The sequence below is a fragment of the Thamnophis elegans genome, chromosome 2, assembly GCF_009769535.1.
Source record: "Thamnophis elegans isolate rThaEle1 chromosome 2, rThaEle1.pri, whole genome shotgun sequence".
Taxonomy (NCBI): Eukaryota; Metazoa; Chordata; class Lepidosauria; order Squamata; family Colubridae; genus Thamnophis; species Thamnophis elegans.
This window is the reverse complement of record NC_045542.1, coordinates 23,397,341-23,408,920: the sequence shown is the minus strand read 5'-3', so window position 1 is coordinate 23,408,920 and position 11,580 is coordinate 23,397,341. Positions and strand designations below refer to the sequence as shown.

At 43.2% G+C, this 11,580-nt stretch overlaps 2 long non-coding RNA genes across 3 annotated transcripts; one reads left to right on the top strand and one right to left on the bottom strand.

Annotated features, from left to right (window-relative positions):
- Nucleotides 1-3,155: 3,155 nt before the first annotated feature.
- On the bottom strand, nucleotides 3,156-5,203 carry LOC116504830. The gene is made up of 2 exons (XR_004254861.1): nucleotides 5,123-5,203; nucleotides 3,156-3,910 (listed from the first exon to the last, which is right to left on the bottom strand). It is a non-coding gene; the product is annotated as an uncharacterized LOC116504830 (long non-coding RNA).
- A 94-nt stretch (nucleotides 5,204-5,297) lies between these two features.
- LOC116504829 lies at nucleotides 5,298-11,348 on the top strand. 2 transcript variants are annotated; one of them, XR_004254860.1, is made up of 5 exons: nucleotides 5,298-5,381; nucleotides 5,875-6,007; nucleotides 6,208-6,272; nucleotides 8,882-8,957; nucleotides 9,732-11,348. It is a non-coding gene; the product is annotated as an uncharacterized LOC116504829 (long non-coding RNA). The 2 variants fall into 2 exon arrangements; XR_004254859.1 differs by having other exon boundaries at nucleotides 5,875-6,272.
- Nucleotides 11,349-11,580: the final 232 nt, after the last annotated feature.

Below are 11,580 nucleotides of genomic sequence, written 5' to 3'. Positions count from 1 at the left end.
CCCCAATGATAGTCTTCTAAGGTGTTTGCTAACATGTTGTGGCAAGTTGTCATTGCTGCTATTGCTATCCTACATATATGGTCTTACCTTTTCTCAGATGTTCATGAAGTATCTTAGACTTTGGTCTGTTTGTTTATTGATACAAATTAGAGCAGAGGTGGTATTCAGCCGGTTCGGACAGGTTCACCCAAACTGGTAGCAGAAATCGTGGGGGGGGCTTGCCCACCCACCACAGCTCTATGCAGTCCTATTTAGGCAAGTTTTTGAGGTAGGGCACATGCACGGAAGATGCACACATGAGCAAAGCGCATGTGTGGAAGGCCAAGCGCATGCATGGATGGGACATGTACACCTGCAAAGTGGATGGGCGCGCGGCGAACCAATGGTAACAAAATGTGAAGCCCACCACTGATTAAGAGGCCATCTGGCTTCAAATGGCTCGGTAGCTTATGGTAAGAAACACAGAAAAAAAATTATAATGAATTTTTAAAAATCCTACAGGGACTTGACGACCATCCCAGCCCAAGAGCTGGGAGAATAGCCCAGTTTTTAGTGATTCCCTCAACATTATCAGAGTGGGAATCTGGGAGCATAGTGTTATAGAGGGCAGGTGCCCCAACAAATATAGAATTCAGAAGTATCACATAGCTCTCGTTCTTCCTCAGCTTCAGTATCCATCAGACTCCCATCACTCACAAATAATTTCTCAGAAGGTTTATGTTGGTACACATACTGTAGAATTGGAGGATGAGAAGGGACCCATAAATAGGATCCCTTATACTAATTAGTTCCGTTCTAAAGTGAAATAATAATCACAGTAGTAAGCAGAAATGTTTTTCTGAACAACACAATAGCATTTATCCTGAATCCAATACAAATATACATTTTGTTATAAATTAATGGCCAACCTGGCCCAATTGTCTTCTTTTCTGGTTTCTATGGCTATAAGCTAAACAATTGGGAATAACTCCACTGCACTTCGGGGCTTCCTTGTATCATCTGTAGAGTAAGGTTTTTCAACATCTGCCCCTAAATCCTGTTCCTGCAGGAAGGAGATTCATCTGATCAACTAAGCTCTACACTGTGGGAATATGTGTCATAATACTGCTCTTTAAATTGTGAAAAGTTGCTTTTTGTGCTAGAGACTTAAAAGTGAGCTTTGAAAATTATTGCATTGTAACTTATATAAGTATTTTAAAAATGGAACTGTGGTTGTTGGAGGTTTTCTTGGCTGCCTTTATTAAATCTTATGTACTGGAATCACAGTGTTTACTATTGCATATGGGCACATACTTGTAGCTCATCCCTTTTAATCTCTCCTCTAGTTCTCCCCAATACAAGAAAACATCTGCACCACCCAACCTGGAGTCCATAAGGTATGTTGACAATTCTGTCTTCCACCAAGAGGCAGAAAGAAGTGGATGAAAGGCATAATCATGTTCAATTATGGAGGTCACCAAGAGGAAAAAGACAGCCTTAAACAGGGTTTCCTCCCTCCTCCTTTTCTTCTCTAAGATTGAGTGGTCAGCAAAAAGTTGAATCTCCTGTAAGTTTCAAGGCTGCGGGTTGTTTTTTTCCCAAGGTCCAAAGAAATCAATGTAGCATGAAGACTTGAAAGGAGGCAGATGTGGTAGGTCAGAACAGAAGTTGTGTAAAGGATAGATGCCTTAAAAGTCCCTTCACTTTAAAATAATACCAATACTAATATTAATAATAGCAGCTGGGCCTATTCCCACCACAACCTCATTCTGTCTCAAATAATTTTGTAAATTGCGGTAGATGGGCCACATTTTTATTCTTCCCATATGTTTCTTTATCTCTCCCGTCTTTAATTTCCCCCTTGCGTTGCAGACATTTCTCAGACCATCTTGCTGATCAACAAGGATCTGAATTGTTGCAAACACCAAGGCTGTCAAAATCATAAACGACACACACACCCCTCTTCTGCTGCCTGGGAAATCACCGTGGTTTGCCTTGTCTTTTTCTCTTCCTCCTTCCCAGTGTGATAACAACAGGAATGCCCCAGCAGTTCTTCCACATATTCAACCAGCTGAAGAAGTGCCCACGGGCTTATCCTGGAAAGAGATCTCTTCACAATGGAGTGGAGCGCTGTGAAATAAGCAGGCAGTAGCTCCCTTCCATTGCAGCAAGCTGTTATCCCCTGCTCTTTGCAGTGCAGAAGGAGGAGAGAAGTCCTTGCATGACTAATTAAATCAGTTTGAAAGAATAGAATAGAATAGAATAGAATAGAATAGAATTCTTTATTGGCCAAGTGTGATTGGACACACAAGGAATTTGTCTTTGGTGCAGATGCTATCAGTGTACATAAAAAGACATGAAAAGATATATTCGTCAAGAATCATAAGGTACAACACTTAATGATAGTCATAGGGTACAAATAAGCAATCAGGAAAGAAAGAAAAAAAGAAAGAAAGATTTTTAAAACGGTACCTTAAAAAACGGTGCATTAAAAAAATAATTTAAAAAAATCTTGTTATTTTGCTCCTACGTTACCCAGCATGTGTCTCTGAATTGGAAAGCAAAGTTTGGTGGCTCTTTTTTTTCCCCTTCCAAAACCTGAAAAAAAGCCAATGTTTCAAAGAGCAAGATAATATATTCTATAAATAGCTACCCACTTCCTGTTCCCGCAGGAGAAAATACATCCGTGCGCCTGAAAATGCAGATAATTGTGGCTTCCCTTTTTTCCCAAACTTTGAGGACCGGTCCGGCCTGGGAAGTCTAACTCTATTCCCTCCGATGAAAGACTCGTTGAGCTCAGTGGGGCTTCCTCCCAGTTAATGGGCAACGATGTAGGATTACAGATTTAAGGGTTACTTCTGATGTTACCCTACTCCTCTTGTTCAAAAATATCCGCGTTGACAAAAGCTGCCAATAAACACTAAGCAAGTCAATCTCTTTTCTTCTTCTTGTCTGTCTTCTTATTCTTAAAAAAAAAATTAAACCAATCTTAAACTTTGGAATTTTTCTCCCACCCAAACAACCAGCTCCCCAGCAGCTCTTGAAAGCCGCCATAATTAATTACATTCCACCCTCCTAGTGGTTTGGAAAAGATCTAAAGGATTAAAATATCCCCGAGTCAGAAATCTGTTTCAGAACCGAAGAACAAAAAAGGCCGCGCACAACACGTTCTTCGTCCTCAAAACAAAAAAAACGAAAAACCCAACTGCATGAAACGGGCGGATTTAAATACGCCGGATCTTGCCGGATCGCTTCATTTTAGATTGGTTTATTTATTTTATTAATCGGAAAATAAATGCTGAAGTGGAAGAAAATACAGCTTTGGCGGAGCGGGGAGGACGAGAAAGGCTTTGGGTATTTCGTAGGGGCCGTGGGTGCCACCAGTTAATGTATCTCGTTTGAAAACCGCACACCAAAATAAAAAATCTTTTCGGGTATTTGGGAGGTATTTGGTAGCGTGGAAAAGCCCCGCTCCGCAGTTTCCAAGGGTCTCTATCGTGAGCTTTCACCCCCTGTATATACAGCGACAGGGATCCGGAGAGGAGCGAAGCAGAGAGAAAAAAGTCAATTTGTCAAAAGACCAACCAACGCTCTCCGATCTGAAGCTGGGGAGCTTTCGGTTTTTGCGCTTTAAAAAGCCGAGACCGGCGGCTTTCGGATTTTCGCGGGACTTCGCCCTTCATTATCCAGCGCTGGGTGAACGAATCTTTATCCTTGCAATCTTTTCAGTTCGAGTGGCCCACGGTGGTTGTTTTCGACGGGGAGATTTTTCTTAAAGAGGCCCCTTAAAGCAGCCAGTTTCCAGTAAGTCTGCAACAACTTCTTTCTCTCCGATCTCTCTCTCTCTGCCGGCCGGGTCCCGGGGATTGGGGGGGGGGGGGGAGAGAAGCAGGGAAATGTTGGTCTAGCTTCCTTCCCAAAACCAACATCGCTGAAGAAAAAAAAATAAACCAGGGAAGCAAGGAATGAAAAAAAGAAGAGATTCCAGTCCAAACTCCCCCTTAAATAAATTTTCCCTTTCTAATCCCATTCAAAGAATATTCGCTGTTTCGTAAAGAAATAAATACCCTTTTAACACAGAGACATACAAATCATCCACTCACACACGCAGCCGCTTTTTTCTTAATTTATTCTGCTTTTTTGAAAGTTTCAGAAATACAAACAACGGGATTGATCGGTAGCACCCATCCCGGATTATTTTTAATGACATTCAACAAACTTCGAAGCATTTCTGCCAATAAATCGGAAAAGAGATACAAACACACGCAATTAATTAAAATGTCGGCGTAACAGCCCACTATCTTCTCAGCTCTTTTTTCCCCCTCCCACAACTTCTGAAGTTTAAAATGTTTGATAGCACCAATGTCCCAGAACGGAGAACTTTACTGTTGGTGGAAAAGTGGGTTTTAAAAAAGCGAGGGAGAGAAATGTACCATCTCTGACGGTGACTGAATGATACAGTTGCTCCCTAATCAGTGTACCTGATCGAAGTTTGGTCTAAAATAAACGCAAGTCCCGTCCCCCAACAATCTTTATAAAATGTCAACCCCCAATCCATCACACATATGTTCACGGAGCATGTGTGTGTGGTTGTTGCTTTAATGCTTTTAAGAAGAAGAAGAAAAGCACGTCCCCCGGAATTAACTTTGGAGCTAAAATATACCGAAGGAATAAAAATAAATGTGAAGGGTTTGTTTTCAAAATCTCTACGCAACGTAGCTTGTGTTGTGACTTCTCCAGAGAGAGAGAGAGCTTTGGGAAATTCTTCCTGAAGGTCGTTTAAAAAGAAACCACATCCTGCCTACCCATGAAGAGTTTCAGCAAAAGCTAAAACTAAACCTGGTTTGAAAAGCAAAAAAGCAACATCAACCACCACCACCGATGATGGGATGCGATTTGTTTTTAAGATTTCTCCCCATCTCTCCCTCCCTTTTCACTTGCCCTCTAATGACGCTCAGCGGTCCCGGTGAGGCCAAGGAGTTGGGGGGTCCTCACGTGAGCTGCTTGGCAATGAGACCCCCCCCTCCGGCATTTCACCCTCGCGTGACGGATGACTTTCGCCTACCTACCGGGATACCTCCAGTATCCGGTGATGCGGCAGGCGCGCCAGCGAGGCGTCCAATTGGAGCCTCCTAGCACTCACCTGTTCTTGCGGGGCGGGTTGCGCTCAACTTTCAGCCATTCAAAAGTTGCCTCCGCAGCCTGGCCCCTCGCTGCCCGCCGACGAGCCCGGGGGGGGGAATCCCTCCTGCCGCTCGGGCTGGGCCCGGAGATCTTCTCGCTAGGGAATCTGGTGGGTGTCCCATCAGCCGAGCTCCAAAGGGCGATCCAGGCGGGCGCACAAGCTGGCGATGCGGAGAAGAGCACTGGCAGGGAGGAGGAAGCCGATGTCCTTCGCAAAGGTAGGTGGACCGAGAGGCCGAGGTCGCGCGAGGAACCGGCCAGCCTCAGGGCCCGCAGCAAGACGAGGAGGAGGGGGGAGGCCGGCGAAGATCTCCCCTGGGGGATCCCGTCCCCGATGCTGCCGTTTCGACGGAGCTGCCTCTCCAGCCGTGCTGCCCTCCAGGAGAGGGTCGCTACCAATTGGCCACCGGTCCTTGTCCCACGGACATAGGCAGCTCTAAATGGGGACCATCCGTCATTGTGTCCTGATGGCTCACCCCCCCCCGTCCCCCACCTTGGCCCTGATTCCTCCTGGTCAAATTGGACATTTCCCCGCTTCCCAAGAAGGCGGAGGCGGGGGTTGGGGGGGGTTGAAAAAGAAAAGCCAGCTGACATTCGATACAGTGGCAAGGGGAGAAGCCACGTGACGGGCGTTTGGCCAATGGCCAAGGTTCACCGAGAGGGAAAAAGGCACTGTTTGATGAGCTCATGGCAGCAATTTGTAACTTTCAGTCTCTCTCTGGACAAACACACAAGAGGGATGAGAAAGAAGAGGCTCCTTTCTCTCTCTCTCCCGGCTGCCAGAAATAGACACAGCCGGCCCGCTTCCCTCCCCTTGGCTGGAATCTCTCTTGGGAAGTTGAAGGTGAGTGAATCGATCGGTTTTTATTCTGTCCGCTGCTGCATCTTCTCGGGCTCGGCTTCTCTCCTGCAGGAGCAGCTGCTGCTCTTTCCTTTTCCCCTGCCTTCTCCCTCCCGAAAGTGGATCTCGGTGATGCTAAATGTCTGACCATAAGAGCCGCTTCATCTTAATTTAGCTGATTAAATTTACAATTACTTCTGCAGTGAAAATGGATGACTCCCCAACCCCCCTCCCTGCTGCTCAGTGGGGGATGCATTACAGTGTTAAGGTGAGGGATTACAACTTTATGCTACAGTATTCCTGAAAAGTGTGTACATTGGATGTGTATTGTGGCAGCAGACCACAAAACACATTTATCTATCTATCTATCTATCTATCTATCTATCTATCTATCTATCTATCTATCTATCTATCATCTATCTATCTATCTATCTATCATCCATCCCTCTGTCTGTCTGTCTCTATCATCTAAATCATCTATCCATCCATCATCTATCTATCTATCTATCTATCTATCTATCTATCTATCTATCTATCTATCTATCTATCTATCTATCTATCCTAATGGTTAAGTTGTTAAACTAGGACTCAGCAATCTAGGTTGTATTTTGCCTCCAATCATGGACTTTGATCCATTACTGTCTCAACCTATCTTGGAGGGTTGCTGTCATGTGGGGGGGAGGGGAGGGAAATGAAAGCCATTCTCTATGTAGGCTGCTTTAAGCTCCCAGAGGAGGAAAAAAGTGAGATACAATTGAAACAAACAATAAACAGCACACCTAATAAAGTAGCTCCATAAAGAGACATTATAAGGAGAACAATCAGGTTGCTGCTGCTATTAATGACAGTGCTTTCATCCTTGAGACGTGGGCATAGTTGCAAGGAAAACCACCTGCTTGGGGATACGGATTAGTGTCTTTGCTTGTCTCATAGAGGGATTTAATAGGTATCTGCAAGGATATTTTTAATTGAAGTCAAGAGATGTTTTGGATGCTTCCCCATACTCTGAGTTACTCTACCCAGAACACAATAAAGCCATGGGGATTGGCTGTATACAGAAGAGAAAGGAGGGAGGGGGGGAGATTTATGTTCCTTCTTTGAATGACTGTGGAGGAGGGGTGGAAGTGTCTCCAGTGTAATGGAGAAATCTTCAGAGCAACAGACCTACCGTAACCTTTCAGTAACAGATAGGTAAAACACCCTGGTGATGCCATGATGAGTATAATATTAATAAGAATAAGGTCACTCAAAAAATCAAAGGTAGTCTTCACCTTCTTTATTGCAGGTATATTTCCCAGAGACGATCATTTCTACTGAAAAAGAATTAATCTAAATTACTATTAATAAAGGACAGTTAAAAATTAATTGACCTTCCAATCAGTCATTTCAACTTGTTAACATGAAATGAACACAGCACTCTTGCTTAAAAACCAACTCGTGTTCAGTTATTTTTTTTTATTGGCAAGGTTGATGGGAGAGGGAGGAGAGAGAGAGAGAAATGTTTAAAGCTTTGAAGGAACATTCAGAGAAGCCTTAGGAGAGAGAGAGGGAGGCCCTGATTATACCTGTTCTTCAGTTGTTAGATTAAAATAATACTAATTACTGGCATATTTGAACATTTTTTTAAAAAAATGACACATTAAACAAAAAGTCAGAAGGTGTCAAGAGGTATTTTATTTAAGCAGGTTACAAACTCAGCTTGAAAGTGTGTGGCACACACACACACAATAGCCTTCTGTTTCTCCACTCAGAAGAAAATTAAACATTAAAGTTTTTTTCAAATACATAAATGCATTGTTTCAAGGATAGAGAAATGCTTCACCCTACTTCCCACATTAAATCAATTTACAAAGCTCCGTCATTCATTGGTGAATGTTCAACCCACTTGAGAATTAGGCCTGTCTCAGACATTCAAGGTAATCCCTGGATGACGTCACTGACGTCACTGGATGATTCACAGCTAGAGGTGTGAATGTCTTCCAATCAAAAGGATGTGCATGTTTTGAACATTGAGATAGCGGTTTCACAAATGTAAACTATTGTCTCATGTTGAAGGAAACATTAGCATAAAATTAAGAATCGTCATAGGGAAGTTGTTGCAAGTAGTTTTTCAGGGATGTAAATCTTTAGGTTTGATTTTTTTTAAAAAGGGTTACATTGAAGTAGGAACGTAGCACTGGGCCATTTATTAAACAGCTGCATCTTTGGGGCTGCCTTCTACAGCTGCCCAGCAATTCCAGGAAAAGGCCCATTGCTTTAAAGACTGTCAGACAGGTGTTCTATTTGCATCCTTGTATGCCCCAAAGCATCTTTTTGGAATTGAACCTGAAGCACTGCATGATCTTATTATTGATATAGCTCAGATTTAACTTTGTTGAATCCATTGTAATCCATTACAATCCCGGCAGTTTCTTTATTGTAGCATAAAAAGAACCATATGAATGGTTCAAAGATAAACTTCTATTTTAACTTCAGCTCAGCTTTTTCAGAGGAATCAAATTTGAATATTTGGGTTATTGAAAAATAAACTACACACACCTGTGTATGTTGGTTGCTCCGTAGAGCAAATCCACTTTCTGAGTCTGCTCAGGATGGCTGGGCTCCCATGATATTGTGTGCAAGTCACAGGTGAACTTATAAAATGGCATATTGCTCTGCATATGAAACAGGTGACATACACCTGTCCAAGTACCATTTGTGGGAAGGCCATGTTATGGTAATAGAGTTTGAAAGAAAGAATGTTCACCTAGGCTCAATAGAGCTCTTTGTGGCAGATTAATTATATAATTGATTGCAATTCTTATTATGTGGATAATAAAACTTGGCAAGAGTCTAGACTTCTCTGTAATTTTTCTTCTCTCTGCTTTGTACAAGTAGGAATAAAAAAAAATCCTGGTCTCTCTACACATTGTTGGATTCCTATATAGCATAACAGTCAGAGATGAATAGTGTGGTAAGCCATCAATTTCTGAATAACCACAGATTCCTGTGTCCTCTCTCTAGAAAAAGAAATTAAATGGCCTTTAATTTTGCAGTGTTCCATTATCTTAAAGATTTATAAGGCATTCTTAAGATAAACCCTCATAAAAGTTATATTCATATATAATATTACAGTGACTTTATCACTCCACTGTAAGTTACCATTTGAGGTCGCTATTATTGAATTGCAAAGATGTATTCGAGAATGAGTTTAATAGATACATGATCACAAAATGCTCCTTCTGGTCCAAACTTATGACCTGTTGTTTCCATAAAACATTTGGGGCTAGTAAATTACACATTAAATTTAAACTTGTTACTTAGCCTTAATTTGCCTGCCTCAGAAATGGAAATGATAGTAATAAGATTGACTATCCACACTAAAAAATGTTTCAGCCACTCTAGTACAGTGGAATTTTTAATATTTATAGAGTTTCCTCGAACAAGGGTTGGAGCATTTTCTTGAGTCTTAAAATTGTTCACATTTAAAGAAATCTCTAGCCCACTGGGAAATCTAATAAAATACTGAAACGTAGTATTGATTTTATGTTTTAGAAAAACAATCTTCTGTTGGTAGAAGCCATTAGGTTTCAAATGGGTTGGTGAGGTTATTTCCCATCTGTTTATTTCCTGCAGAGCTACTCTGTACAAGTGTGTGTGTGTGTGTGTGTGTGTGTGTAGGGGGAGGAGGGAAGCAATAGTGATATTGATTAATTCTTACAGAATTCTCTCTTTTTAATTTGCACAGCAGCTCTTTGTCAACTCCGAATCTGATGCAGATGGGCCTGAAATGTCATACACTGGGTGTGAGCAGAAGAGCAACTATTGGAGAGAAAAAAATGGGTCAGAAAAACTACACAACACTCGTGCAACCTCTGTTATGCTACGAGGCTAAAAAAGGAACTGAGAGCTATCTTTTCCCTGACAGAAGAGGAACTTGCTGTATTTCCTGACCTATAGCTTTGCTCTGTTCCATTCCAAATATGAAAAAAACCGTCTCTTCTCCTGAGCGTTGGGGTAAGCTGGGAGCGAGCCCAGCAAATGTTGAGTTGATCTGGTGATGTCATAGTGGGAAGCACGTTTCTTCTGTACAAATAGTCCTCAGTTAACAATGGTAATTGAGAATGGAATTTCCGTCCCTAAGCAAATGTGGTTATAAAGCATGATGTTATGTGAGTGCATCACTTAGCAATAGCAATCTCAGCAGTCCCTATTGCTGAGGTTAATTGAATCCCACAGGTTATTAGGTGAGGACCCATCTCAATCTAGGCCAGTGATGGCAACTCTTTTTGGCACTGAGTGCCGAAAAGGGAGCGTGTGTGTGCAATGCGCCCCGGAAGAGAAACTGCCTAGTGGGCATGTATGCACCAGGAAATGAACTTCTGGTTTCCGGCATGTGCATGCACCCCGACCAGCTTGTCTTATGGTTACTGGGGTGCATGCGCACATGACGATCAGCTGGGTGGCACGCATACACACAACGGAAAATGGAAGACCATGTGCATGTGTAAAAATCAGCTGATCAACACACGCGTATGCACGCCAGAAACCAGGGAGAGGATTGGGCGATGCTGAACATGCCAGCCAACATAGCTTCATGTGCCACTTTGGGCACACGTGCCATAGGTTCACCATCACAGATCTAGGCCATTCCTGACTTGGTCTCTCCCAGCCCCAAGCTCCAGGAAGGCAAGGGACTTCCTCTTTTGCCTACTGTTGAATTCCACCCCCTCCCCACCTGTCCCCCACCAACTCTTCCCTTTAAGCCACTCACCTACCTGCTACTGTCGGCTGCCCCACTGCCCAATTCTGTCACTCCACCTACTGTACTGCCCCCTACAACCATACTTGCTGGAACCTTCTTTCACCCCATTGCCTTTTGCATTAGGTCAGATGGGGTTATTTGCACTCTGTTCAGAAGCTCCATTTACGCCCTAGCTGTGGCTTCCATTTGTGCCTCACTGAGGGCTGGAAAGGATCTTCTTCAATGCTGGTACAGCCAGGTCCTTTCCCACAGAGGGCTTCTTTTGTGAAAGAAAGCTCGGGCGGGGGCTTGAATGGAGGGCCTGGCTGGCTGGTGTGTAAATGCTGTGGTGGGTATAGCCAGGCAGTGGGGGAAGTTAGCAGCAGTGGGTAGGTGAGTAGCCAAAAGGTGGTCATAAGGGTAGGTGGGCACAGGTGGGCCTACATTTTATTTATATGACAGTAGAGATGTTGCTGGAACTTCAGGGATCAGTTGTAAGTCCTTTCATTCAGTGCAGAGGTGGTATTCAGCCAGTTCTCTCTGGTTCAGGTGAGCTGGTAGTGGCGGCTACGGGAGGTTCCACCTACCCATCCCGACATAATGCGCGAGCACTGCGCATGCACAGAAGTAATGCCCATTTACATTTGCGAACTGGTAGGGAAGGTAAGTGAATCCCACCGCTGATTCAGTGCCTTTCTAACTCCAAATAGCTGTTGAATGAGTGAATGTTAAGTGAGGACCATCTGTATAATGTGGAACTGTCATTGCATATTTTTGTTTTTATTATTGCTATTTTTTTTAATCAGATAGGTAGCCGGATAAATCTTTGACATGAATGAATAACGAGGGCTAC